Source organism: Cetorhinus maximus, chromosome 10, assembly GCF_964194155.1.
Source record: "Cetorhinus maximus chromosome 10, sCetMax3.hap1.1, whole genome shotgun sequence".
NCBI classification, from domain to species: Eukaryota; Metazoa; Chordata; class Chondrichthyes; order Lamniformes; family Cetorhinidae; genus Cetorhinus; species Cetorhinus maximus.
Window position 1 is genome coordinate 92,780,295 of NC_135888.1, and position 27,707 is coordinate 92,808,001.

Genomic DNA, 27,707 nt, shown 5'->3' on the forward strand with positions numbered 1-27,707 from the left:
GGGAGAACTCTCTACTGGTTGGAGTCATACCTAGCACAAAAGAAGATGGTTGTGGTTGTCAGAGGTCAATCATCTCAGCTCCAGGACATCACTGCAGGAGTTCCTCAGGATAGTGTCCTAGGCCCTGATGAAGGTCATCAGCAATGACCTTCCTTTCATCATAAGGTCAGAAGTGGGGATGTTCATCGATGATTGCACAATGTTCAGTACCATTCGGAAGTCCTCAGATACTGAAGCAGTCCATGTCCAAATGCAGCAAGACCTGGACCCTTCTGTTTAAGGGTCACGAGGACTCGAAACGTCAACTTTGTTCTTCTCCGCCGATGCTGCCAGACCTGCTGAGTTTTTCCAGGTATTTCTGTTTTTGTTTTGGATTTCCAGCATCCGCAGTTTTTTGTTTTTATTTTTAAGACCTGGACAATATCCAGGCTTGGGCTGACAAGTGGCGAGTAACATTCATGCCACACAAGTGCCAGACAATGACCATGTCCAACAAGGGAGCATTTAACCATCACCCCTTGACATTCAATAGCATTACCATCGCTGAATCCCCCATTATCAATATTCTGGGGTTACCATTGACCAGAAACTGAACTGGACTAGCCATATAAATGCTGTGGCTACAAGAGCAGGTCAGAGGCTAGGAATCATGTGACAAGTAACTTACCTCCTGACTCCCCAAAGCTACAAAGCACAAGTCAGGAGTGTGATGGAATACTCTCCACTTGTCTGGATGAGTGCAGCTCCCACAACACTGAAGAAGCTTGACACCATCCAGGACAAAGCAACCCCCTTGATTTGCACCCCATCCACAAACATTCACTGCCTCCACCACCGACACACAGTAGCAGCAGTGTGTACCGTCTACAAGATGCACTGCAGGAATTCACTAAGGCTCTTTAGACAGCACATTCCAAACCCACAACCACTACCATCTAGAAGGACAAGGGTGACAGCCACCACCTGGAATTTCCCCTCAAGTCACTCATCATCCTGACTTGGGAATATATCGCCGTTCCTTCACTGTCACTGGGTCAAAATCCTGGAATTCCATCCCTGACAACACTTTGGATGTACCTACACCACAGGGACTCCAACAGTTCAAGATGGTAGTTCACCATCACCTTCTCAAGGCCAACTAGGGATGGGCAATAAATGCAGGCCCAGCCAGCGAAGCCCACATCCCATGAATTAATAAAAAAAGGCTCATCAACCTTATAAACTGCACTTTGTTCAGATGCACGTATTCTAAAGCTGTATTTGAATTCTTCATAGTCCTTCTAAATCTGCTCGTACCTTATATGGTAGTATTTCCTTCTCTAGTACTATCCAACACTCTCACTTTGTGCAGTTTATTCCTCTTTTTTATTTATATACGCTGGTACCCATCCTTTGCCAATTTATTTTAAACCCTCCCAATCACACGAGTGCACCTTCCCGTGAAGACATTGGTCCCCAATACTGTTGAGATGCAACCCATCCATTTTTCCATTTTGCCTCAGGACTGGCCTCATTGCCCCAAGAATATGAGGTCCTCTCGCCTGTACTATGTTTCAAGCCATGCAATGATCCTCCCAATCTTCCCAATTCTATTCTTGCTAAGACATGGCACTAGGAGTAATCCAGAGATTATCACATTTGATGTCCTACTTTTTAACTTCCTCCCTAGCTTCTGAAAATCTCACGTTAGGACCTCAATAACAGCCCTCTCTTTGTCATTGTATCAATATGTAGAACAGCTTTTGGCTCATTGCTTTCCCCCTTGAAAATATTTAACACCCGCATGTGATGTCACTAACCCTGGCATCAGGGAGGTAACATACCATATGAGACTCATGAAGACAGTTTCAGAATTGCTTGTCTATCCCCTGAACTATGGAAACTCCTAGAATGACTGTCCGTCCCCTGAGCTATGGAATCCACTAGAATGACTGCATTTCTACGCCTTACTGCTCTTTCCTGTGCAGTCCCTTGCCCACTAGTGCCATGGTCTGGACTACACTCCTTCAAGGAGCCATCACTCCCAGCAGTTTCCAATGCTGAGGACCTGTTGGAGAGTGGCACACACCCTGAAGACTCCTGCACTTCCTACGTCTTTCAACCCCTCCTGATGGCCACCCATCTACTATGCTCAACTCTCACTGCCTATGGAGTGGCCTCGTCCTGGAACATGCGATCCAGAAAACTCGCATCCTTCCTGATGCTCCACAGAAACCCTGAGCTTGAACTCAAGCAGCTGGAGACACTTCCTACATACGTGAATCCCCAAGATGTGTGAAATATCCTGAAGCACCTACATGGCTCAGGAATTGCAAGCAACAGGCTTCAGCTCCTTGATCTAGGCGAAAAAAAATCTCTATCCTCTTTTAGAATCCAGTTATTACCTTGTATAAACTATTAATTTCAATAAATGTCTCTAGACCTGCTCTGTGCTAATGCTCTTAATACTAGTTCACTTACTGTTATACTCATTCCTATTAATTTTTTGTTAATTAGATTTAATTAGCTAAGCAATAAATTTAATACAGTACTTTATTGTCCCTTGGTCCTAGTTTAAACCACTGCTCTAGCTTAGAAGAAAAAAACCTGACCATTCAACAGCCAATCAACTACCTGCTTTCCTGTGATGCCATTCATTCCTTATTTTGCAGATATACTAATCAAGTCTTCTATTCTCCTCTGCCACTGTTGGTCTCTCTGATCAGGTCTACTCTGTTCCTCCCATTATTTCCCTTCTATTCTCCACTGCTACTGCTAGTGTCTCTGATTACATCCATGCTGTATCCCTGCTCTCTCTTTTTTTATTCTCCAGTGCCACTGCTGGTGTCTCCGAGCAGGTCCGCATTGTTCCTCTGCTAAGTCTCTCGCTTTTATTTTCCACGGACGCTATTGGCATTTTCTGGGTTTTCTGGGTTTTACACAGAACTGCCAGAGTTACAGTGAACGATTGGGAAAATCCACAATGGTTTAACCCCAATATACATGTGGAAAAGTTTCAATTATAAATGTTAGCAAATGCGTAATTTTATAAAAAAGACATAATTATCTATTGTATGTTTGAACTGACAACGTGAAGCAATGATATCGGGATTCTCAGGGTTAACCACTAGGGCAGGTACCTGGGTTGCATATGCCATTGGTGTCAGTGGGAAAACACAAATGGGGGAGGGAATGCAAAGTGGAAGGATGTCAAATGCCACTAGTTTTAACAGATTTTTTACTGTTATTGTTAATGTTCAGCACTTACCTTATTTTCTTACCTAATGGCTGATGGCCCATTACTGAATAGAGCATCAGGCCTGTGATTTATCCCAGGTCAAGTTCCATATACACTGCAGATCTCAGGTCTTACAGCCTGTGCCAGGCAAGATTTCTTTTTCATTATCGTTGTGCTGAATGTGCTCTAACTCAGCCTAATAACATCTGGCTAGATCCTGCAGTTCTTAATGAAACCTTATAATGGTGGATACAACTGAGATGAGCAGATGAAAGATGGAGATAGTCCAATAAATGTTCTCTGTCATGCTGGAAAATGCCAGACTAACAAATGACATCTAGCGTAGTACACCATAAGCATTCTTCTTAATAGACATCAAGCTGACGTACAGATTAAGGGAAAAAAACAAATTTAAAGCGAGAACAGACTTGTTGGTTCAAAATTGCTAACAGTGCAAACTCTTTCAATTCTTTTTATAATTGGTTTTGTGCTCACATAAGGTGAATGACATCTTCAAACAAGGGTAAACCTCAGAAGTACATTCAGGCCTGGATTTTTGGAGAGTTTGGAGGCGACGGGCAATATGATCGGCACAGGCTTGGAGGGCCGAAGGGCCTGTTCCTGTGCTGTACTTTTCTTTGTTCTTTGTTCTTTGTTCTTATCCAAAATGGCACAAGGATCTCGGGACTAAAAGACCCACCCCCATTTCTGAAAGATCCTGTTTTCACCAGTTGAATGGAAGGCAAAGAGAAGCAATGTGATTCACACATGGGGGAAACCCAAGCACAAACAGGGCCATTTGAAATCAGGGCTAAATTCAAACAGACCCCATTTTTGCTGCAGCAAGGCTTGTTTTCCTCCATGGGCTGAATTTTCTGGCTTGCGGGCGGGCGGAGCGGGAGCGGGCGCGGCTGGGCGCGGACCCGATTGTGGTCCCCAACTGGGTCCGAGCTGTCATTTTATGCAGGCAGGCCAATTAAGGCCCGCCCAGCGTGAACCTCGGCTCCTGGGAGTGGGCGGGCAGTGGCGGGACTGCAATGACCGAGGGGTCCAATGGTGACCCAGTGGCCTGTTTTAAAAAGTTGCTGCAGCCTTTCAAAGGCTGTGAATCATGGCCAGTGGAAGGGCTCCCCAGAGCGCTGCTGCTGAGCAGGCCAGGCAGGAGGGTAGGGCAGGGGGGCACTGTGCCCCTCATTTTTCTGATGATTGCCTTGCTGCCCTCCTCGAGGAGGTGGCAGCACGGCGGGAGGTCCTTGTACCCCAGACAGGAGTAGGAGGCCCCCCCCATGACCAAATGTGCCTGGGAGGAGGTGGCGGAGGTGGTGAGCTCCCACAATGTGGTGCAACGCACCTGGAACCAGTGTCGCAAGCGCTTCAACGAATTGTTGCGCTCAGGAAGGGTGAGGACAATGTTGGTATTGGTCACTTAACTCAGTGCCCCCCCCCCACCACACCCCGAAGTCTGAGTGTAGTGACTGCATTGAATCATTGACGGCATGTATCCTTCGCTGGGTGGGCCAGCAGATATTGCCCATGCCGAGATCACTCTGAGAGGGTGGTGAAGAGATGGGCTCTGCACCCGCAGCATGTGGTACACTGATACCCATTTTACTGTTTGGGAGGCAACCTGGAGGAGCTGCACCTAGGTGCAGCGCTGGAACGCCAGGACATGTCAAAGTCAGGGTGATGAAATGCTGGGAGGGGAGCTTCAAGGTGGCGTTGGCACCGATCGATCTGCTGCGCTCTGCACTTCACGTGCTTGCACCTCCTTGCTATGGAAGGTTAGACTGTGTGGTGCCTGATGTGATGTAGGCAGCATTTGGCCAAGGGGGTGGGGGGAGGTGGGGACAGGCCTAGCATCTTTGTGTGAGTGTTCGGCAGCAGCAGAGTGAGAAGACACTGGAGCCCTGCAATGTCCCACTGTGGTTGGGGTGGGCCGTCTGCAAGAGAGTCCAGGTACAAGTAGCATTAATCAATGCTCTTCTCTCTTTTTCAAGAGAAGAATGCACATAATGTAGCTGAGCGGGTGAGGACTGGTGGCGGGCCGGCACAGTTAGCGATTCTCAGCCACTTCGAGCAGGAGGCCCTAGATTTGGAGAGGCACCATGCACCCAGGTCCACCAGTGTCGGTGAGGCTGGTGTGCCATGGGCAGGTACGTTTGCCCAGCAGTGAGGTCACCATTGTTCTCCCAACAGACATGGCAGTGCTGAATGTTCAGTGATTGAAGTTTGCAATATGGCTTCACCATTGGCTTACGGAAGGATGAGCGCATAATGATCCGGGGGACAGGGATACACATTGTCATTGTCTCCACGTTAATTGATCCAATGTCATTGTTCTTCCTTTCAGCATCAGCAGAGCAGGACCGGGAGGAGGAGCAGCAGAGGCCCCCTCTCACACCTGAGGGCACTGAAGTCTCACCAGCGTCACACCATCTCTGACAGGCAGGCACCAGCGCAGATACTAGCACCTCGGTGGGAATTAGAACATCCATCTAGGACACAGCAATGAGGGCACTTCACAGTTTCTGGAGGAGCTGGCAGAGACAGAGAGTGCCCATGGTGCCAGCAGTCGGAGGACTGCAGGGGATCGGGCACATGCTCAGATGGTGGCTGATGATGTGCCTCTGGAGTCGTCCGCAACGCAGCAAATGCAGGAAATGCAGCCGGGTGTGTGGGAGCATCTGGGGGAGATACATGAGGCTATGCTTGGCTTGGTGTCCCTGGTGGAGGAGTCTATGCAGACTATCGCCGAAGTAATAAGCCACATGTCTGAACGCCATGCATCCTCCTTGGAGAGAGTGGCAACTTTTGTGGAGAGGCTCCTCCAGGAGACCCATCAGGGCTTCCAGGGGATACGCTCGGACCAGCAAATCCTCACATTGGCATTGACCTCAGTTGGTCAGTGCCAGTGTGGGAGATGGTCTGGGCAACAAGTTTCCCAGCTCAGTGCCCATCCATCCAAGGTGAGCAGGGAGGTCTGATGTGACCTCATGTCGGCGCAGCAGCTGCCTGTTGTCTCTGCAGGCTCCTCTCAGGGCGCTCCGGATGAGGGCAGCAGCTCCTCCGTCCCTCTCCCAGTGACCGTTGCATCCGGTGAGGCTGTGACGACTGGGGCGATGCCAGCTGTGGAACTGGCAGCTACCTCCCTGGCAGGGTCAGCACAGGCTTCACGGGCCAGAGCACGACCACCAAGGTCATCAAGACCAACAGGGTAGCGGAGTCAGCAGGCTGTCTCAGATGTTGCTCCCAGCAAGGGGTCAGCACCAAGATGTAGCACTCGAAAACGTAAACATAAGGCACCGAAGGCACACCATGGGTTTATCACTGGTTCTTTTGTGCTGGCCCGCAATGAGGTCTTTATGAGTTGGTGTGATTTTTAACACCTTTGTCATTTTGTTTCATTAAGTTTCTATGGTTGCAATATTAAATTCAGGCATGTCATCATGGCTGAGGGTGCCTCTTCTGCAGGTGGATGGTTTCCAATAATGTAATGAATGTTTTGTGGGATATTCAGCTTTATTAACAAGGACCTTAGTTAATGTTCCTAACCAGGCAGATTTTGCACTTAGGTCTTGAAATTGGAGCCTAGAGTCCAGGCTTGTCCTGGAGGTCCATATCTGCTGTGCTAGCTGAAGGTTCATTGGATTAAAGCCTCCCGGTGTCCCTGCCTCCCTGGAGTATGCCCGGTTCAGCATCTACGCCCTCAGCATTTCCCTGTGCGTGCGCATCCTTGGACTCACTGCTAGACTCACCCATGTGCATCCGCAGCCAATGCATCTACGTCTTCATCGTCCACAGCGTCCCCCCTTTCCAGCGCATGATTGGAGAGCGCAGCACTATCAGGGACACACGATCTGGGGGGTACTTGAGTGTGCTCCCTGAGTGGTCCAGGCATCGGAAGCGCATCTTGAGAAGACCAATGGCTCTCTCCACCATAGCCCTTGTGGAGCCATGGCTCCTATTGTACCGCTGCTCAGCTTCTATTCTTGGATGGCGGAGAGATGTTATTAGCCACCTTCTGAGGGGATAGCCCTTGTCACCCAGAAGTCATACATCCAGCTGGGCTGGGGCACTGAAGAGCCCTGGCACCTGGGAGTGTCTGAGTATGTAAGCGTTGTGGGAGCTGCCTAGGTACCTTGCACAGACTTGTAGAATCTGCATCCTGTGGTCACACACTATCTGCAAGTTCATGGAGTGGAAGCCCTTCCTGTTGACGAAGGCACCGGGCTCACCTGCTGGCGCCTTGATGGCCACATGTGTACAGTCTATAGCACCATGGACATGGGGGAAGCCAGCAATGGCTGCGAAGCCTCTGGATCGTTGTGCCTGGCTTGCCTGGTCCCAACGTTAGTGGATGAAGGTCAATGCATGCCTGAACAGAGCATCTGTAACCTGCTTGACACAAGCATGGACAGCTGATGGGGAGACACTGCAAAGATCACCCACCGAGCCCTGGAAGGAGCCAGAGGCATAGAAGTTGAGGGCAGCTGTAACCTTTAGAGCCACTGGCATGGGGTGTCCACCCACACAGTTCGTGGAGATCTCAGGCCCTATCATCTGACAGCTATAGTTGACTGTCTCCCTTGAGAGATGGAGCCTCTTTCAGCATTGCACCTCAGACATATTGAGGTAGCTGCTTCGCCACCTGTATACCCTGGCAGCAGGATAGTGGTGTCTTCTGCGGCCCCTTCCGCCTTGGGCTACCTCTTGGCCCTGCACCCCTTGTGCCTATGCCTGACCTGCCAAAGGTGGCTCCCCTGGAGGCTGAATGTGCACTCCTGGCCTCCTCCCCCTTCTAGCCCTCCCTTCCTCCTCAGAGGAGGTGCCTCCAGTGGAGAGTTCAGCTCCCATTCCCAGGCTAAGAGAGGGCTTTCGGGCAGGCCCAAAAAAGATTCCTCACTGCAGAGTGCTGACTTGAAGGTTGTGAGTCCAGTCCAAGCAGCTGGTAAACATTTTGAAGTATTGCAGATCACACAGGCAAGTATCAGTAACTTTGAAACATCAATATTTGACAGAGCACGCTCATGACCCCACTGAGCCCTCTCATCCCGTCCGTGGACGAGGTTTATACAAATGTGTCCTACCCGCCTGCTCATTGCGCCCATGTGCCGACCTGAAGACTGCACGGGTGCCGAAAAATTGCCGTTGATTGGTGAGTCAAGGGCCTTTAGTGGCCCGTTAATTAATGGCGGGCACACATCGGAGATCAACGTGCGCCCGCCCAACGAAATATCGTGATGGCGCGCAGTGACATCGGGACGCTCGCCCGACACCACCGCGCATAATTTTACATGCGTGCGGGACCCGCCCCCGCACACCAACGGGAAAATTCTGCCCCATGTATGATTTCTGATTTTTTGGAGTAGATGTGAATGCATATAAAAGGTGGATTAGGTCTGTGGAACTCTAAAGCTGTCAAATTATTTAAATTCCTGCTCATTAAACTTTGGAATAAAAGCTGCCTGCTGTGTCTCTGAATTGAAAAAAGGGTATTACAATTTCAATAGATGTTTGTTGACATAAGCCTTATAGCATTAGTACTGCTTGACTGCTTCCCCAACCTATCATTATCACAGTTGGGGGTGGGGGGTCTGTAATTTCACAGTTTGATTGATAGCTCCAAGAGGTTATCAAGGGATTAGCTGTCTTTGACGTGGAGCTATGAATACAAATGTTTGTTTTTATAAGGGGTTAAATACTTGAATAAATTTAAATGGCTTTTATCAATGAGGGTGTTTTTTTATAGTGAAGACTGTAAAGATAATTTGAACTTTATTTTATTTCAGAATGGCTCCTAAGGTCTACCCATGGTGGATACTGGGCGATATATCATGGAGGAAGTGAGGGCAAAGGCTGGTCGATGGTGTTCATGGGTTGGCGTGAGTTGGCACTAAGTTGTTATAGGGCCTCTAAGAGGCCATGGGGATGAATGGGGGTCATGGGATGTCATGAGTTGATACTAAGTTGGCATAGGGGCTATAAGGGATCATGAGTGGGGAGGGGGTCATGAGTTGATATGGAGAGTATGAGGGGCCATAGGGTAGAGGGACATAGGTTAGCATGGAGGGCATGAGCAGTCATGAGAATTAGGTGGGGGCATGGTGGGGCGTTTGGAGATGTGAGGGGTGAGGGTAGAGAGCCTAACATATTTGAAAACAACTGGGCTGAGTACAGCACGCACCCGACCCCACCCCTCAGAATGAGAATCCGGCTGTTTGGGCTGTTTCTCCTTAGGTTGGTGCGCCAAACCAGGGAATTAGGAATTTCCCAACTCAGCACACCCACCAGGGGAGCAAAAATCCAAACCTCAATCTCTTAATGTGGAATGGTAGCTAAGTCCAACTCTTTGCTGCATATCAAATTTCAAATGTTTAATAACACTGGAATCCAATAAATATCACTTGATTTGTATAGAATCTGTGGAGGTTATTTTCATCCGCCTTTCTCCTGGTTTTTGGTCTGAATGGGGTTGTAGTGATTTGGAATCTTTTTGAAAACACTTTGTGCTGAAATCATACCTGAGCGCAACCTGACACAATTTTAGAGCAGGACTTAGTAGACATACGGCACTCCCAACCAAACAAATGGAAGCCTCATTGAAACATTTAAATTGTGTGCATTCATTTGCAATTTTGGACTTCTAGTGAATGATGGAAGTATTCAGTAGTGTTCCCCAGGGATTGGTGATAGGAGCTCTGCAATTTTTGATAGGAATGATGACCTAAACTTGGGTATAGGGGTCATAATTTCAAAGACTGCAGATAGATGCCTCATTAACAAAGGTAAGGGGCCTAATGCCTGCTATAAAGCTACCTGCTTTTGGGTCAGATTTTGGGACGCAGAACATTGAGCCGAATCTTGTGCCCTTCCCTGTAGCAAGTTTGGTGGTAGAGGGCATTTAATCCGGCAGGAGGGTAGGGGTAAGGACCCCACTGCCTTCCAGCCTCCATTCCAATTAAGTCTGCGATGGGAGGGCCCATGCATGGCCTTCCCGCCCCCATCACCAATTGAGGCCCTTAAGTGGTCAATTAAAATTCACTTAAGGGCCTCATCCCACTGCCGCTGGTATTAACCCAACAGCGGGCAGGGGGCTCACCATACGGGGAGCATGGCAAGAAAACCCTGTCGGGTTCAATCGTGGGCTCCCGTGGAGTGTCGCTTATTCAAAGACACTTAGTGCGTGACCGAGAGTACTGACATTGGGAAGGGGGCTCCGCTGAAAGCCACTCTCCTGCCCTTGCTGCTAACCCCACTGTGATTCCCTTCCCATGACCCCTTTCCTGCCATTACTGACCTGTACCTAGTTCGCTCCTCAATCCAACGCCTTGGGTGAGCGTCGTACTGACACCAACGGCGGGATTTTCCGCACCCGCCCGCTGCCGCAATCTTCCAGTCCTGCCGCAAGTCAATGGACTTCTGGCTGGGGTGCCACCTCACCCGCAGCGGGTCCTACCCGCAACGGGGCTGGAAAACCCCAGGTCAGTTGTCACCTCCCTGGTGGCGCTGCTGAGTACAAAACAGCTGCTGACTTCTGATTGGCTGGCAGCTCTTGGCAGGTGGGATTTCTGTCCCCGGGGTCCTTGATCTCATGGAAATGTCCACCATTAGCTGCCTGAGTGCACAAGATGCAGCAGGTCTCCTTAAAAAGAGGCAACACAGGAGTCTCACCGGCTCTCCAGCCAGTGGCCGAGACCCCTGTCGCCTCCACAAGATTTCACCCATTTATTCCCAAAATTGAGGCATCTATTTGTAAATTGTAACCCTGTTCAGAAAAGAAACATATAATGGAAAGAAAATGATGAACTGATATTGTTATATGAAAAATCGTTGTGGATTAATGTTATCCATCCCTTCTTCAGTGAGAAATGCAATTTTACTGAAGCCAGAATGAATAGCATTATTGCAGGTGTGATATTTTTTCAACCTTTTATTTTCCATATAGGGATGCCTAGAAAGATACACAAAGTCAGAAAAACACAACAGGAACAACCTTTAAAGCTTTGGGGGAGGAGAATGAAAAAAATTTATAAATTTAGCATTTTCCTTTCACCAAGAAGTTCAGATTTCCATTGGGATAAGAAGTATATTATAGATGCTGGATTCTTAGCGGTAAATTGGATAAAAACCTGGCAACAAGCTCTAATTTAAATGTTTCAATAAGACACCTGTCTGTTTTGGGTGGGAGTGCTGGATGTCTATTATGAAACCTGTTTTTAAATTGTGCCAGATTGCCCTCAGGCTTGATGTCGGCACAACGCGTTTTCAAAAACTTTCCAAATCACTGCAGCCCCATTCACATCTAAAACTGGAAGAAAGACAGATAATTATAACCTTCAGGGATTGTGGTACGTGATTAACCCATGTCCATTCACTGTGCTGCAGGCTAAACATTTGATTTGTGCTGCCTGCTGATTCCTATGATTGCTCTGGGCAGTCAGTACCCACTCTGTTCTTTGAGTTAGACTCATAGACGTCTACAGCACAGAAAGAGGCCATTCGGCCCATTGTGTCCATGCCAGTCAACAAAGATCTGACAGCACTAACCCCATTTTCCAGCGCTTGGCCCATAGCCCTGGAGGCTATGGCAATGCAAATGAATATCTAAATACTTATTAAATATTACAAGAGTTTCTAACTCAACCACCCTTTCTGGCAGTGAGTCCCAGACTCCCACCACCCTCTGGGTGAAAGATTTCTCCTCAACTCCCCTCTTAGCCATCTACCTCTTACCTTAAATCTATGCCCACTGGTTATTGATCCTTCTACTAATAGAAAAAGTGCCTTCCTTTCCACCCTATCTATGCCCCTCATAATCTTATACGCCTCTATCAGGTCCCCTCTCAAACTTCGTTGCTCCAAGGAAAACAACCCCAGCCTATCCAATCTTTCTTCATAGCTCAGACCCTTCAGCCCAGGCAGCACCCTGGTAAATCTCCTCTGCACCCTCTCCAGTGCAATCACATCCTTCCTATAATGTGGTGACCAGAACTGCATGCAGTACTCCAGTTGCAGCCTAACCAGCGTTTTATACAGTTCCAGCATAACCTCCCTGCCCTTGTATTCTACGCCTCGGCTAATAAAGGCAAGTATCCCATATGCCTTCTTAACCACCTTATCTACCTGCCCTGCTACCTTCAGGGATCTATGTATATGCACACCAAGGTCCTTCTGATCTTCAATACTTTCCAGGGTCCTACTATTCAAAGTGTAATCCCTTGCCTTGTTAGCCCTCCCAAGTGCATTACCTCACACCTTTTCAGTTTGAATTCCATTTGCCACTGCCCTGCCCACCTGACTAGTCCATTAATATCCTCCTGCAGTTTATGGCTATCCTCCTCACTATTTACCACCCTACCAATTTTCATGTCATCCGTGAACTTCTTGATCATACCCCCTACATTTAAGTCCAAATCATTAATGTACACCACAAACAGCAAGGGCTCCAGCACCGAGCCCTGCGGAACCCCACTAGAAACAGACTTCCAGTCACAGAAACATTCATCTACCATCACCCTCTGCTTCCTGCCTCTCAGCCAATTTTGGATCCAACGTGTCACTTTGCCTTGGATCCCATGGGCCCATCTGCATGCACCAACAGGAAGCCCAATATCATGAATGGCTTGTGTTCCTTAAAGGTAGCCAGGTCCCCTTAAAAGGGGGGTGCATTGTGAATGCTGGGAGTGGTGTCAGGAAGTTAATTCATCTTGAAGATTTTTGCCAAAATGATTCAACCTGCAAGAGAGTTTGCATTAAGACTTTCAGATAATGCACTGGGGTTTTTGGTGCAAGACGTGCAGAGCAGAAGAGGTGTCCCTATATCTTCAGGCTGCGGGGCAGGAGGCCTTTGACACATACGCTGAGGAGGTGGGAAGAAGTAGCAGTGGAGCTCAATCTCAGTAATATCACACCAAGAAAATGGAAGTACTGCAGGAAAAATATTAATGATATAACAGGAGTTGTCAAGGTGTGTCATTCAATTTTCAAATGCCACATTCTACCAATTGCAACAGGAGCTTCATCCACTACTCATATTACTACGGCCCCATCACCCACATACAAACTAATTCTATACAAATCAATAATAACCTCTGAATTAATTTGATTAGCATCACAATCACACACACATGGCACTGTTGCGAGGTTCCCCACCCATACCTTGCACACACTGGCAGCAGTACAACAATGACAACCACATCACCCAAACATGTTGCAGAACACTCACTGACAGGCTTCCCTCTTTCTTACTGGCGAAGGTGGCACATAAATGAAGGTAGCAGGAAAGAACAGGAGAAGGACAAATGAGTATGCATGTTTAACCCCAATGGAGAGACAGTGGAGGCAGTGATCAGGCTTGGGGGTGCAAGGCTGAAGTGATCCATGATGACGGTATATCTATACCTAATCCTCCTTCCTTTATCCCATGCACTTCTCCCTCATTCTACAATCTCTACTGATTCACAAGCTTTGGATCTTCTGACCACAGACTTCTTACTTTCTCCTCTCCCCTCATCACAAACCAACCTTTGCCTCATTTACATTTCAGATACACAAGAACTGGAACCTTCCCAGTCAGAGGAGGAAGAGCACAGAGGGAATGAAGGTGAAGAGACACCGGTTGCATTGGCCACTAGGTCAGACACCAAAATTGTTCATATTTTAGGCTAGAGGAGGTATCTGTGGATGGTGAGACAATGGGCACAACTGTGCAGGAGGCAGAGCAGGGAGAAAAAGGATAGCACAGGTACCAGAAGGGAAGGTTGCACTCTAGCTCTTCTGCAAAGGAGTCAGATGAGAACTTTAGTGAACAAGGCTGCAGAAGATGGCTGATGGGCATATAGAACTAAATGCTTGCTGCATTAGAAAACCTACCAGAAAGCCTATGCTTTATGTCAAGGAGCATGGTGGAGTGCAGTTATAACTTGGCACAGGCCAAAGTGCAGAATTTGGAGCCCTTCCTTACTAACATGGAACACGTAGTCACCTCCATCAGTCTGTGAACCTTACCATGATGGAGTATCTGATCGCTGATGTCATTGATTCCATTGCAACACAAACAGCTTCCATTAAATATCTGAGTGCTGCAGTGGAATTTCAGTCTGCCTTGCAAGCTCACACTGCTGCCATAGTGATTCTAGATACTGCTGGTCAAAGGGGCTTCTACAGCATGACAGTAGTCCAGCAATCTCTTTTCCACCAAGCTCGGGAGAATGACAGTGGTTCCATGGAACAGGAACCTACTGTCCTCTCTCAGGATAACAGCATTCCTGATCCCACTCCTGCCACTCTGCCAGTACCCTATGTCTGTCATCCAGCCAGGCATTATTGCTACAAAACATGTCATTGTAGTGCAGTCTGCAGGCAGGATCTCTGGGCCCAGAGCTACTCAAGGTCAATTTCCAAGGCCATCTGCTGTCTGCTGAATGGCTAGAGAGTAGCCTTCCATCTCTCATACTGCAGAGACTGAGAAAGCACCTTATAGGAGCACTAGGGAAAGTAAAGATACACAGAAAACAGGTGATAAGAGAATACACATAGGTACTTAAATAATACATATAAAATATGAAACTAATGAGAGAATTTATAAAATTATGTTTGAATTTGCATTTCCTAGCAGTTTTATTTTTGTGTTGTCAGAAAGAGAACAACGTAATGATCAGTGAAAAAGAGAAGGTAAGGAATACGGGACTATTAGGAAGGTGCAGGTGCGATTTCCGGTGTCCCCCCACATGAATAATTTAATTTAATCACGTAGAGCCCAGGCAGAGGCCAGAATTTTCCCTCCCACCAGCGGTGGCGTCCATGGCGGGCAGGGATGAAAAATGTGCCGGGAAGGAAAAAAATGGTTCCTTCACAGCGAGAAATGACGGTGAGAATTTGCAGTCCTGACTGTCATGGCAGCTCACCATTCCCACTGAAGGTCATCGAGAACCGGATTTGCATATGATTAATGTTATTTAAATCAGCAATAGACCGGAATGTTCATCCCATGGCATATCCTCTGCCCCGCCAGCAGGGATTCAATCCAGTCCAATTCAGGACCAGACCAACATGGCGAGAAAGCACTTCCCTGAGAAGATGTGGCCTGGAGCACCGGAGGACCACACAATGCCAGGTATGGCGGGCACTTGGGGAACAACCGAGGATATGTTGGAAGACACGAGAGAGGGGGGGAGCCAGGAAGCCCTTAAGGGGTGGGAGGGGGGGAGGGGGTGGTGGCCAGGGAAGCCTTGAAGGGAGGTTGTGGTTGGGGGGGGCGGTTGCTAGAGGGCACAAAGCCTTAAGGGGGCAGGAAACTAGAAAGCTTTAAAGTGGGAGGTTGGAATGTTCAGAGGGAGGGGTTAGTGCCTTCATTGCTGGAATCTTGGGGGTGGGGGGGTGAATGAGAGTACTGGTGGTGCAAGGGCACTGTGAGAGGGGGCAGTTAGATGAGGTAGAGTGGGAGGGTGAAGGTCTGGGTGTGGCAGGAGTAGATCTTGTCTGGGGAGTTATTGGAGGGGATAAGAAGTTTAAAATAGATCTTGGGAGTGGGCCTGATCAGGGTGGACATAGGGACTGTAACAGGTGTGGGCTAATTGCGGGTGCAAGGCATTTGAAGGGTGGCAGTGATAGGCTCTAGGTTGTTGGGGGGTGCTTCAAGGGTGACCAATAGGAGTGTGGTGGTAAAACCTGGTGGAGGGGGCGTTCGATGGTGATGGGGTGAGGGGGTGGGTTACAGGAGGTGGGTAGAAGGTGTTGGAGTCTGTTTGGAACCATCCTGAGGCATAGGCAGCTCAGGGTGTCGATGCCCTTGATGTCCAAAGGAAAAAATGCTAGGTGGGAGGAGGGCCATTGGGTGGGTGGAGCTGAAGGTCAGCTCAACTGGACAACTGAAGAAGAACCTTGATAATCTATCCTGACAAGGAAAAGATCTCTCTATGGGGTTCAAAGGGCAATGGAGGGAAGAGGAATAGTGTGAGTTGGAGACTTCTCACACAAGGCTTGCATGAGCCTTGGCAAAAAATGATGTCTCCATGTGCAGGCATGATTAAGAGGGACACGGACCCAGCCTTGGTCCCCCCCTGGAAGGGAGGCAGGGGAGTGAGCAAAGCCAATAACACAAGCAGCAGCAAGAAAAACCCAGGAGACATCCATTAAATGCAATGATCCATATATCTATAAAGGTGCAATAACTATATACAATGATAGTACACCTGTGCCACCAGTGTGAACTAATACTTCTTAGTTTTTCTTACCATACAGCTACGTCTATGTGCTTCCCCAACACCCACAGCAGAAGTGGAGGCAGCCTGCTGACAGCTATGCCCTGTTGTCTTTGATGTCCTCTGGAGGGCTGAGGCCTGCAGTTCTTCAGTTTTCTGTGGGTTTCCTGCTCTGGGGCAGGTGCACCCTCAACAGTCCCAGAGGTGATGGGGTCATAGGCAGAGGGGACTCGGAATGCATGAAGACCCTTGGAGAGTCCTGTGTAAGTAAGCTTGGGTGATGATTTTTAATAAATGTAAATCATCCTCAGACTAAATTTACTGAATAAACTAACAGGGCCAAAGGGAATTATCTTGGAAGTAACATGCCAGTCGCATGACACCTTGACAGTAATCACTTTGTACATTATACTGACAATTAATTAGTCAAGCCGGCAACAGTTGATTTTAAGATAGTGAAACTCAATTAATTGTAATTGAAGACATTGGATGAATCAATAGTTATTTTAAAATGACTTGACTCCATTAATACCCCTTTTTGAAAAGCAGTCTTTTAACAAAATACATGACACTGCAATTTTGAATAACTTCTACATTCAACACAATTACTGCATGTATTTTACACTGCTACAATGTATAACTATGTATTGAAACATGTGCCAGTAATATCAAAATTGCAAGCAGTATGTCTTTTAATAACAATCAAAGATTTAACCCTTGATCATTAAGTGAACTGACATTATTAGTTCACATTTTATAGGTCTTTACATTTAAATTAAGATTAACTTGCTAGAATCACTTTTGCAGTTTAAAAACAAACAAGACAAATCTGCACTATTAGAACGCGTGTAACTCTGGAAATAATGGGCAGAATTTTTCGCTCAGCATGTGAGCGCGTGCCGGCCCGCTCGAGCGTGAAATAGTGCGTGATGATGTTGGGCAAGCGTCCCGACGTCGTCGTGCACTCACACGATATTTCGGTCGGCGGGTGCGTGCAAGAGTCGGAAGTGCGCCCGCCAACAATTAAGAGCCCTATGAAGGCCATTAAAGTGAGATTTTTTGTTGCCCGTCCAAATGCTACAGTTGGAGGGCGGGCAAATCGCTCAGGCAGCCTTTGCATTTTTCAGGAAGCCTCATCCACAGGTGGGATGAGGTTTCCTATATTAGTTTTTTAAAAAGTAAAAATGTTTGGTCAGAATTTTCATCATCCATATGTTCCGGTGACTGATTCTGATGCGTGGACATTTTTTTCCTGGTTTTTACAATCTTTATTTTTTGCATTTAAATTCTTCAGATCCCAGAGGCAGCTGTCTGCCTTCAGGGAGCTTTCATTCCACACTCCTGCGCTCCCCCACCCCAATGCTGACTTCAGCGCTCGCCCTCCTCCAGCCCCCACCCCAGCAGCACTGCGCCTTTCAGTGCACCCTTCACACTGGCTGGCCGTTAATTGGCCAGCCAGCGTGAAATTGCGGTCGGGGGCTGATCGTGGTCGGGAACCCTTTCCCCGGCCACTCCCAGGCCTGCTGATCGCAGGCACCCACCAAACTAAAAATCCTGCCCAACAGATGAAGACAGCTGAGACCATAATCCATCAATTCATATGAATAGTTGGACCCCAGCCCGGAAACTAAGACTGAGCCTCAGTTATAATTAAATAACTATGAATTAATTAGTAGTTTTATCACAAGATTGGTCTTTAAGCTTACACAGGTTAATGCCGGGTATGTTCCTAAGAAATTTTATGTTTGATATTAAGTCTTCTTACAAATCTTATGTTAGAACATGGACACAAAATGGTTACAAAAGAATGTATTGAAATCAGATTAGAAGAAAGTTTAGAAACCAAAAGTTATACAAAATATAAAGTCATATGAAAGAAAAAAGATTAAAAAAACATTTTGAACAAGTTCATTGTTCTATTATCAAGGTTAATTATGCACAAAGGACAAGATCAACTAAGTTAAATTTAAAAATATGTCAGCCAATCAATGGGTGATAAGATCCCATTAACACATAGAGAGGGAGGGTCTTCAGCCTTCTCTATGGGTTAAAAATCCCATCTCCAGAAACACCGTTACCTAGCTGTTTTCTGACTGAAGGTACTTATCCAAAAGAAGGAAGACAATACACATTTTCATGGAATTGGTCACCCATCGAAAGTCGTAGAAGTCTTATGGATGAGATAAGTATGCTCCATGCTTTGGATTATGTACTTGAAATCAGTTTAAAGTAGAAAGAAGACAGAGAACGATGCTTATGAGAAGGTTTAATTGTATGGATGTAAGATTCTTATATATTTTTGAGGATGAATGCTGTAACAGCTATACAGGTAAGAAGTCATCCTCGACTTCTTCCGAGATCTCCTGTGGGCTGGGGCTGAGTTCAGGTGTGGGGGCTGGCCTCACCCTCTTCCTGTTGGCACCTGGAGTGGAGATAAGAGAGAATGAGTGACTGCCTAGGCTGCCTCCTACACAGCACATTGAGGAGAGAATGAGTGACTGCCTGGGCTGCCTCCTACACAGCACATTGAGGAGAGAATGAGTGACTGCCTAGGCTGCCTCCTACACAGCACATTGAGGAGAGAACGAGTGACTGCCTAGGCTGCCTCCTACACAGCACATTGAGGAGAGAATGAGTGACTGCCTAGGCTGCCTCCTACACAGCACATTGAGGAGAGAATGAGTGACTGCCTAGGCTGCCTCCTACACAGCACATTGAGGAGAGAACGAGTGACTGCCTAGGCTGCCTCCTACACAGCACATTGAGGAGAGAACGAGTGACTGCCTAGGCTGCCTCCTACACAGCACATTGAGGAGAGAATGAGTGACTGCCTAGGCTGCCTCCTACACCGCACATTGACTCACGCTCAAGTTCCGATTTGCAGAGATTAAGCATGCTTCCTCACTGGACCCTTGGAGGATGCCGACCTCACTGTTGGAACAGGCATAGTCACGGTCCTCCCCTGCCCGCTTGGGCAGCCTGCTGCCCAAATTGTGTCCGGGGATGGATGTTAGGCATGCCCCCTCCCGTCTTCTCCCTCTTTCCCTTGTTGTGCGCTGACTTCTGCATAAAGATAGATAGATAGATTGTGACCATTTCAGATGCAAGAGCAGGTTGCATGCTACTAGTTCTGTGGCTGATATGTATGTGGACACTGTGACTCTCCAATGCCTGTCCACCTTGTACAAGGCACGTGTGAGGAGCTTGAGGGAACATTGCCTACTTGCCAGGGTAAGTGTAGCTCCAACAGCACTCAGGAAGCTGGACACCATCCAGAACGAAGCAGGGTGCTTGATTGGCACCCCATCCCAACACCATCAACATTGAGTCCCTCCATCACCAATCCATTGGCAGCTATGTATGCTATGTGGAATATGCACTGCTGCTAATCTCCAGGGCTGCTTCAGCAGCCCCATGAGCTTTAGCAGCTAGAAGAACAAGGGAAGCAGAGGCATGGCATCAGTAGCAGCTGCAAGTTTCTTTCTACTCCAACCTTCCACCGCCACCCCTCCCCTGCATCCACCCAACAATAACTGTGCCTTCAGTGTGACAGGGTCAGGAACCTGCAATTGCCTCCCTACCAGCAGACTTCAAGGAGTGCAGTGGGGCAATGAGGCAGCACCCCAGCGTCTTCACTGGGGCTTCTAGAGATGGGCAGCACAGAAACTGGCCTCACCATTGATGCCCACGTCCCATGACAATTTCAGAAAATGGTGAGGTAAGTATAGAGAGTAGAGGGTTCACTTACCCTGGCAGTGCAGATTAAATCGTTCATGCATTTCCTGCACTGCAGGGTGTTCTTCCCTGTGTCACTGACCACCCTGGTGAGCTCCTCCCAGCCTGCTGTGGTGAGTCAGGTGGGCCTCTTGCTCCCATCCCTTCAAAAGAGGACATCCTTGCTGAGTGCTTATTGGCTGCTATGTCAGATTACAACAGTGACTACACTTCAAAAATTACTTCATTGGCTGTATTGTTGAGATAGCCAGAGTATTATGAAGAGTACAATATGAATGTAAGTCATTCTTTCTTCTTTCAATTCCTGGAAAAATCTCTACGAGTCTACCAATATCTGAAAACAACTCCTTTCAGCACAATACTTGATATGGCAAAAGTACTACAAGACCAAACAGACCACTCAATGTAGCATATTCATAGGTTAGCCAAGTACAGGAAGTCTCCAAAGCATGTACAGTGACACCAGCAGCTAGAAGAAAATTATCCAGCACCTAACCTGTAAGTACTTCATGATCCTTCCGATGGGGCACCTTCATTCCATTTAATGTTCGACTGAGTAAGGTTAATACAGGGTGTCAGTTGAAGTGGACACTTGTAAAATAGCAGCTGTGGCCTGGTGACTTCAAATCAACATTACACCCTCATTTGTGCTATCAATCACTGCTCTGAATGCTGCTGTTGGGCAGTAGGTGCAAACTCCTTACAGAAAAGTTTAGGTTTAATAATTGGCTTGTAGTTAATTATGTGTAATGATCAACCAACCAAAGTATATTAATCAATTAACACAATATGATATTTTGCTGAATTGTAGTCAACGCAGGACACTAGCGCATCACATAGCTAGGCCGTTGTTAAAAGTCAAATCCACACTTGACAAGTAAGAGACACCACACAGCCCCAAAACGGTGCTGTGAAGTCAGTCAAGGTTGATTAGACTAAAAATTAGATTAAAATGTAGAGCCATTGTGCTTCCTAGCTATTAACATATCAGTTTGTATTCGCTGAGATCCAAAAGGCCATTATTTGAAGTAAAACAGTGGCAAAGTTCTAAATAATTAGTCAGAACCAGCATAGGACAGAATCATCCCAGATTTGTACTAAGTACGGTAGTGGGCAGGAAATGTGACGTTTTACTCACCGGACGTAATGGCAGGTTTTTGCGCCGTATCATCCACTTCCCACCTCATTAGTTTTGCAGCCACAGGAAACACATTGTCTCGCTGGTGGGCAGCCCCTGAGTTACCCACCATGTCGTTACCTCATTGTTAAATATCTAAATATCTAAACTGCAGCTGTGCACACAGTTCTCAATGTTTGCAGCCCAGGACTGCTCCAGTGAAGACATGTCCCCGAAATCCAGGAAGAGTTCAGTGACCTGTCACTGGAATGCCTTTTGGGGGCCCACCGTGATGTCCTCCACCCCAGCTCTGGCCACAGGAAGCCCAGCAATCTCACCACACCCGCTTGGAAGGCAATGGCAGTGGTGGTCAGTGCCAATGTAGCCAGGGTAAGGCAACCATCTCATCACTCTAAACTCACACACTCACAAGCCATCACACATTCATTGGCATCTCACTCACTGCCAGCTCACTGCTCACTCTCTCACACAAACCGTCACACCGCCATCTGGCCTCATCTCCTCTGGAGACTGCTCCTCAGCTAGTTGCACAGGTCGACATGTACCCCCCACACACTCCCTGGGATACACTCCTTCTTCAGCATAGCCCTCGCCCGGCAGCCTATTGCCTGAATTTCTATTGCCTGAATTGTTAAAGTTTCAAAAAAAAATTAATATTAAGTAGATTTGGAGGTTAAACGCTCCCAAAAATCTTGCACCCTTGACCAAGTTAGCATCCTGCGTGCTGACCATCGTAATTGTGTACATGTATAATGGAATCCATTTGAGTCTTATGTAACTGGATAGTGGGGAGGCAGTGGTGTCATGGAATTGTCACTGGACTAGTAATCCAGAAACCGAGGGTAATGCTCTGGGGGCCTGGGTACATATCCCACCAAGGCAGATGGTGGAATGTGAATTCAATCAATAGGAAATCTGGAATTAAAAGTCTATGACCGTGAAACCATTGTCCATTGTTGTAAAAACCCATCTGTTTCACTCATGTCCTTTAGGGAAGGAAATCTGCCATCCTTACTTGGTCTGGCTTACATGCGACTCCAGATTCACAGCAATGTGGTTGATTCTTAAATGCCCTCTGAAATGGCTTAGCAATCCACTCAGTTGTATCAAACTGCTAGAAAGTCAGTAAGGAATGTGTACCTACACCACATGGACTGCAGCAGTGCAAGCAGGCAATTCATCACCACCTTCTCAAGGGCAATTAAGGATGGGCAATAATTGCTGGCCTATCCAGCAACACCCACATTTCATGAATGAATAAAAAAAAGCAGGCAATAAACACAACACTTTAATTCCCCTTGTGCTTAAACCAAAGCCTATAATCATACCTGTAATGCCCAAATAAAAGTATGTCTTCGTTACATTTTTCCTTCTTTAGATTTCAAACTCATGTCATGTATTTTACTTCACCCAGAAGTAGGTTTGGGACAAGTGTGGTATCCTGGTGATTTCATTGTTGTCATCAATGCCACTCTGTAATCATTGAAAACATACAGTGCTCTGATAGCAGAGCACTAAGATTCTCATCCACATTAAATGAAGCATTTCATCTGGTTGCTTAGCAATTATGTTCAACTACCAGCTAAAGTTTGATTCTTCTCATTGGGAAGCTGATCATCTTACATATAGTATTTACAATACAGAAACAGGCCATTCAGCCTAACTGGGTGTTTATGTTCCATACAAGCCACCTTGTTAAACCAAAATGTTCAAATTGTATTTTTGCTTGTATCAGCAGAAATGTGTAAAAGTGTAAATGCAAAGTGACTGAATCCAGAGGGGCTGAATTGAGTCTCTATTAAGACTCATCCAAAATGGTGGGGAAATGATCGCGTAACACAACTCCACTCTAACCAGTGGAACCAATACGTCACTTTGTAATTAAATGCACATCACATCATTATATGCATTGCAGCCATTTACATCTGCATATTATTTAAGTTTCACCTCTGGACTTACTAACATATCAGGAAATAGCTGGGATGAGTGCACTGTCAGCTACATAGGCAGGTTGTCTGGCTTCCAAAGAAACTCAAAGCATCATTGTGTATGTCCAAGAAAACATATGATGGCAAAGATGCACAAACTTATGAATGTATGGATATACCTGGATCTATGAGCACCACAGTACTCTTCAGTTTTAGAAGTTGGTGCACCCAATGCTTATGCTCAGCATAATCTGGTCAGGTGACATGATTCAATATTCCTGATTCATCCTCATTAGTCAGATATAACAAGGCCACAGTGCTCTATTTGAAGATCTAATGTGTGACTGAAATGCACTTTTCTCATATTAATCATACTGCAGTAGTAAAAGATGAATTTGACCTTTCAATATCTATTTAAATATTGCATTTCATGAATTAATAAACTGAAATGTCTGACTGAAGAGGGATCTAGAATAAATTAATTTTCTTCCTAGTTTAATCATTCAATACAAACTTTATCACGTCTTCATTATGCTGCAGCAGCATAGAACAGAAAATCTATTAAAGCATTACACAAAAGATCATTATAAACGATAGGCACTATACATCTTTCAACAAATTTTGCATAATTACTCTGATAATAATGTGTTTTATTGAATTAAGTTATGCTTTAAATCGTTTAAATTTACCCTGGTAGATTTAAGTTATAGATACAAATTTGTTTGTCAGCTGCCCTATTCCAAGTTGCCCTGCCCTCTGAATTTTAAAACTCAAATGTTACATTTGTAGTGAAGATTTAATATCATAACACAGACGCTACTGTAGGCATTATGAGGGCCACAATATCGTGATCCACTAGGGCACATGATTCAGAATCGAAAATAATTAACACAGTGGGTTATTCCTCACCTAGGTATCCTATAATATGCTTATTAAATTACCTAAAGCTGCAATTTTTATTTCATGCTCACCCTCTACAGCAAAATCACATTCTCACAAGAAACAAAACATTATTGTTCCACTGCATATGGATCTCATAGTGCTCTGTGGTCTACCTTTATCTGAGGGATAAGATTTATAGAATAATGAGGGTCAATTTCATGAGCTTCTTTTGTTCTTATTTATTACAGGGAGTTCACCTTTGAGATAAATTAATCAGTTTGCAGTCCACTCTTATGTGAAAGACTGCTGGGGTGTTCACGCACAGTCTTCTGCTTTTCCTGGCACTACCAGATGCATTCAGATCTTTTGAAGCATGTTTACCTTGATGGAGCTAAATCAACTGCTAATGTTATTTCTTCACCAACAGTCCTTCTGAACATAAATGTCTTGACTTGCAGCAATGCGGACCCAAGATTTTCATAAGAACATAAAAAATAGGAGCAGTCATAGGCCATATGGCCCCTTGAGCCTACTGCGCCATTCAATAATCTCATGCTGATCTGGTTTGGAGTCCTTGGATGTGCCTCCTCTTCCATCTTACAAAAGCCTGCTGGTGCCATTGCTCAGTTTACTGTGACATGACAGCCCTGAACCTTCAACCTGGACCATCATTCTTTGAATTAGTTTGTATTGACTTCAAAAGAAGACATTAGTAGTAAGCATCCTTTCACAACAAGCTCTCCAGGCTGTAACACGCTGCAACACACAACTTTTTGTAGAACTTCAATTGGCGATATACCGGTAAGCTATAAAAGAGCCTCCTGATCAAACAGGGAGGCTCTGCATCATGGCCAAAACTATCGTGCCCAACTCCATTTCCATTAACATAAGACTTGAGAGCACTAAGATGGCACGGATGTTTTTCAAAATTAAACTTCACTTGAAAATATTTCACATTACATTGGTTTCACTTTATTCATGTGTGCATTATCGTTATTTATTGAGACTAGCTTAGTCAGAGAGCTAAATATACTGGCACGTCTCAAGGTCGGCATGCATTGATGGTTACAGAGGAGTTAGGAACATTTCCTTTATTGCGGAAGAAGAAGTGTGTTTTTTGTTCACCCGTGATTGAATGTTTATGTTAATGTTCAGTGTTGTACTCCCTACTCTGTGGGACATGGCTGAATTTGCAGGCTCATCTGATCCTCCTCATTATGCATTGTAAAAGGACATTGTCCAAGAGCACTCTCAGCAGGGATAATGGAAATGTTGTAAGTGAACTCAAAGCCCTGTAACACCCTGACATGGATAGACATTTGGATAGCATTGACACTGCCCCTTAGGCACCTTATTTTCTTACCTTAACTGACTGTTCCCACCAACCCTTCCCCCACCACACCCAGCATGTCAGGCCTTCTCACTTCACTCCTTTATGGCCCTGACCCACTCCACATCACCTGCCACCACCCCAACACTCCCTCCCCCACTGACTCACCCTTGCTGGTCCTGAGGCTCCATGCAAGCTACCATTCTCCTGCTCCCCTCACTTGTGCAGTAGAGTTAAACAAGGAAAACCACTAACCTTAGACACAACAGCAAAAAGCCAACTGGTGCATGCCATCTTTACACAGATGTGAACCGGTTGCGATGAGATTCTCGTGGCTTTTGACCTTCACTGTCGCTGGGTCAAAATCCTGGAACTCCCTTCCTAACAGCACTATGGGTGTACTAGAGATACATGCAATAAAGAAACATCTGTAATTATGGGTGACTTCAATCCGCATATAGATTGGACAAATCAAATTAGTAACAATACCATGGAGGAGGACTTCCTGGAGGGTAAACGGGGTGGTTTACTGGACCAATACGTTGAGGAACCAACTAGAGAACAGGCCAAAACAAAAACAGAATTACCTGGAAAAACTCAGCAGGTCTGGCAGCATCGGCGGAGAAGAAAAGAGTTGACGTTTCGAGTCCTCATGACCCTTCAGCAGAACTGATGCTGCCAGACCTGCTGAGTTTTTCCAGGTAATTCTGTTTTTGTTTTGGATTTCCAGCATCCGCAGTAGTTTTTTGTAGAGAACAGGCCATCCTAGATTGGGTATTGTGTAATGAGAAAGGAATAATTGGCAAGCTAGTTGTGCAAGGCCCCTTGAGGATGAGCGACCATAATATGATAGAATTCTTCATCAAGATGGAGAGTGACGTAGTTGATTCTGAGACTAGGGTCCTGAATCTTAATAAAGGAAACTATGATGGTATGAGTCACGAGTTGGCTATGATGGATTGGGAAACATTACTTAAAGGGATGACGGTGGATAGGCAATGGCAAACATTCAAAGAGCGCATGGGTGAACTGCAACAATTGTTTATTCCTGTCTGGCGCAAAAGTAAAACAAGGAACATGGCCAAACCATGGCTTACAAGGGAAATTAGAGATAGTATTAGATCCAAGGAAGAGGCATACAAATTGGACAGAAAAAACAACAGACCTGAGAATTGGGAGCAGTTTAGAATTCAGCAAAGGAGGACCAAGGGATTGATTACGAAAGGGAAAATAGAGTACGAGTGTAAGCTTGCGGGGAACATAAAAACTGACTGTAAAAGTTTCTATAGGTACATGAAGAGAAAGAGATTGGTAAAGACAAATGTAGGTCCCTTACAGTCAGAAAAAGGGGAATTTATAATGGGGAACAAAGAAATGGCTGACCAACTAAATACATACTTTGGTTCTGTCTTCACAAAGGAGGATACAAATAACATACCAGAAATGTTGGGGAACACAGGGTTTAGTGAGATGGAGGAACTGAAAGAAAGCAGTATTAGTAGGGGAATGGTATTGGGGAAATTGATGGGATTGAAGGCCAATAAACCTCCAGGGCCTGATAATCTACATCCCAGAGTACTTAAGGAAGTGGCCCTAGAAATAATGGATGCATTGGTGGTCATCTTCCAAATTCTATAGACCCTGGAACAGTTCCTACAGATTGGAGAATAGCTAATGTAACCCTGCTATTTAAAAAGGGAGGTAGAGAGAAAGCAGGGAATTATAGACCAGTCAGCCTGATGTTGGTGTTGGGGAAAATTCTAGAGTCCATTATAAAAGATTTCATAGCTGAGCACGTGGAAAACAGTGGCAGAAACGGACAGATTCAGCATGGATTTATGAAAGGGAAATCATGCTCGACAAATCTACTGGAATTTTTCAAGGATGTAATGAGTAGAGTTGATGAGGGGGAGCCAGTTGATGTGGTTTATTTGGACTTTCAGAAGGCTTTCAAAAAAGTCCCACATAAGAGATTAGCGTGTAAAATTAAAGTGCATGTGATTGGGGGTCGTGTATTGAGATGGATAGAAAACTGGTTGGCAGACAGGAAATCAAGAGTAGGAATAAATTTAGATTTAGATGAGGGAACTAAATGTAATATCTCCAGATTTGCAGATGACACAAAGCTGGGTGAGAGGGTGAGTTGTGAGGAGGATGTAGAGATGCTTCAGTGTGATTTGGACAAGCTGAGTGAGTGGGCAAATGCATGGCAGATGCAGTATAATGTGGATAAATGTGAGGTTATCCACTTTGATAGCAAAAACAGGAAGGCAGA

At 46.0% G+C, this 27,707-nt stretch overlaps 1 long non-coding RNA gene across 1 annotated transcript in view; it reads right to left on the minus strand.

Annotated features, from left to right (window-relative positions):
* Window positions 1-18,193: 18,193 nt before the first annotated feature.
* LOC144685271 (uncharacterized) overlaps window positions 18,194-27,707 on the minus strand; it is a 35,878-nt gene continuing 26,364 nt past the window's right edge. Inside the window, exons 4-5 of the long non-coding RNA XR_013577690.1 lie at window positions 20,168-20,297; window positions 18,194-18,841 (exon numbers count right to left, since the gene is read on the minus strand). This is a non-coding gene — a long non-coding RNA (uncharacterized LOC144685271). The remainder of the gene's footprint in view (window positions 18,842-20,167; window positions 20,298-27,707) is intronic.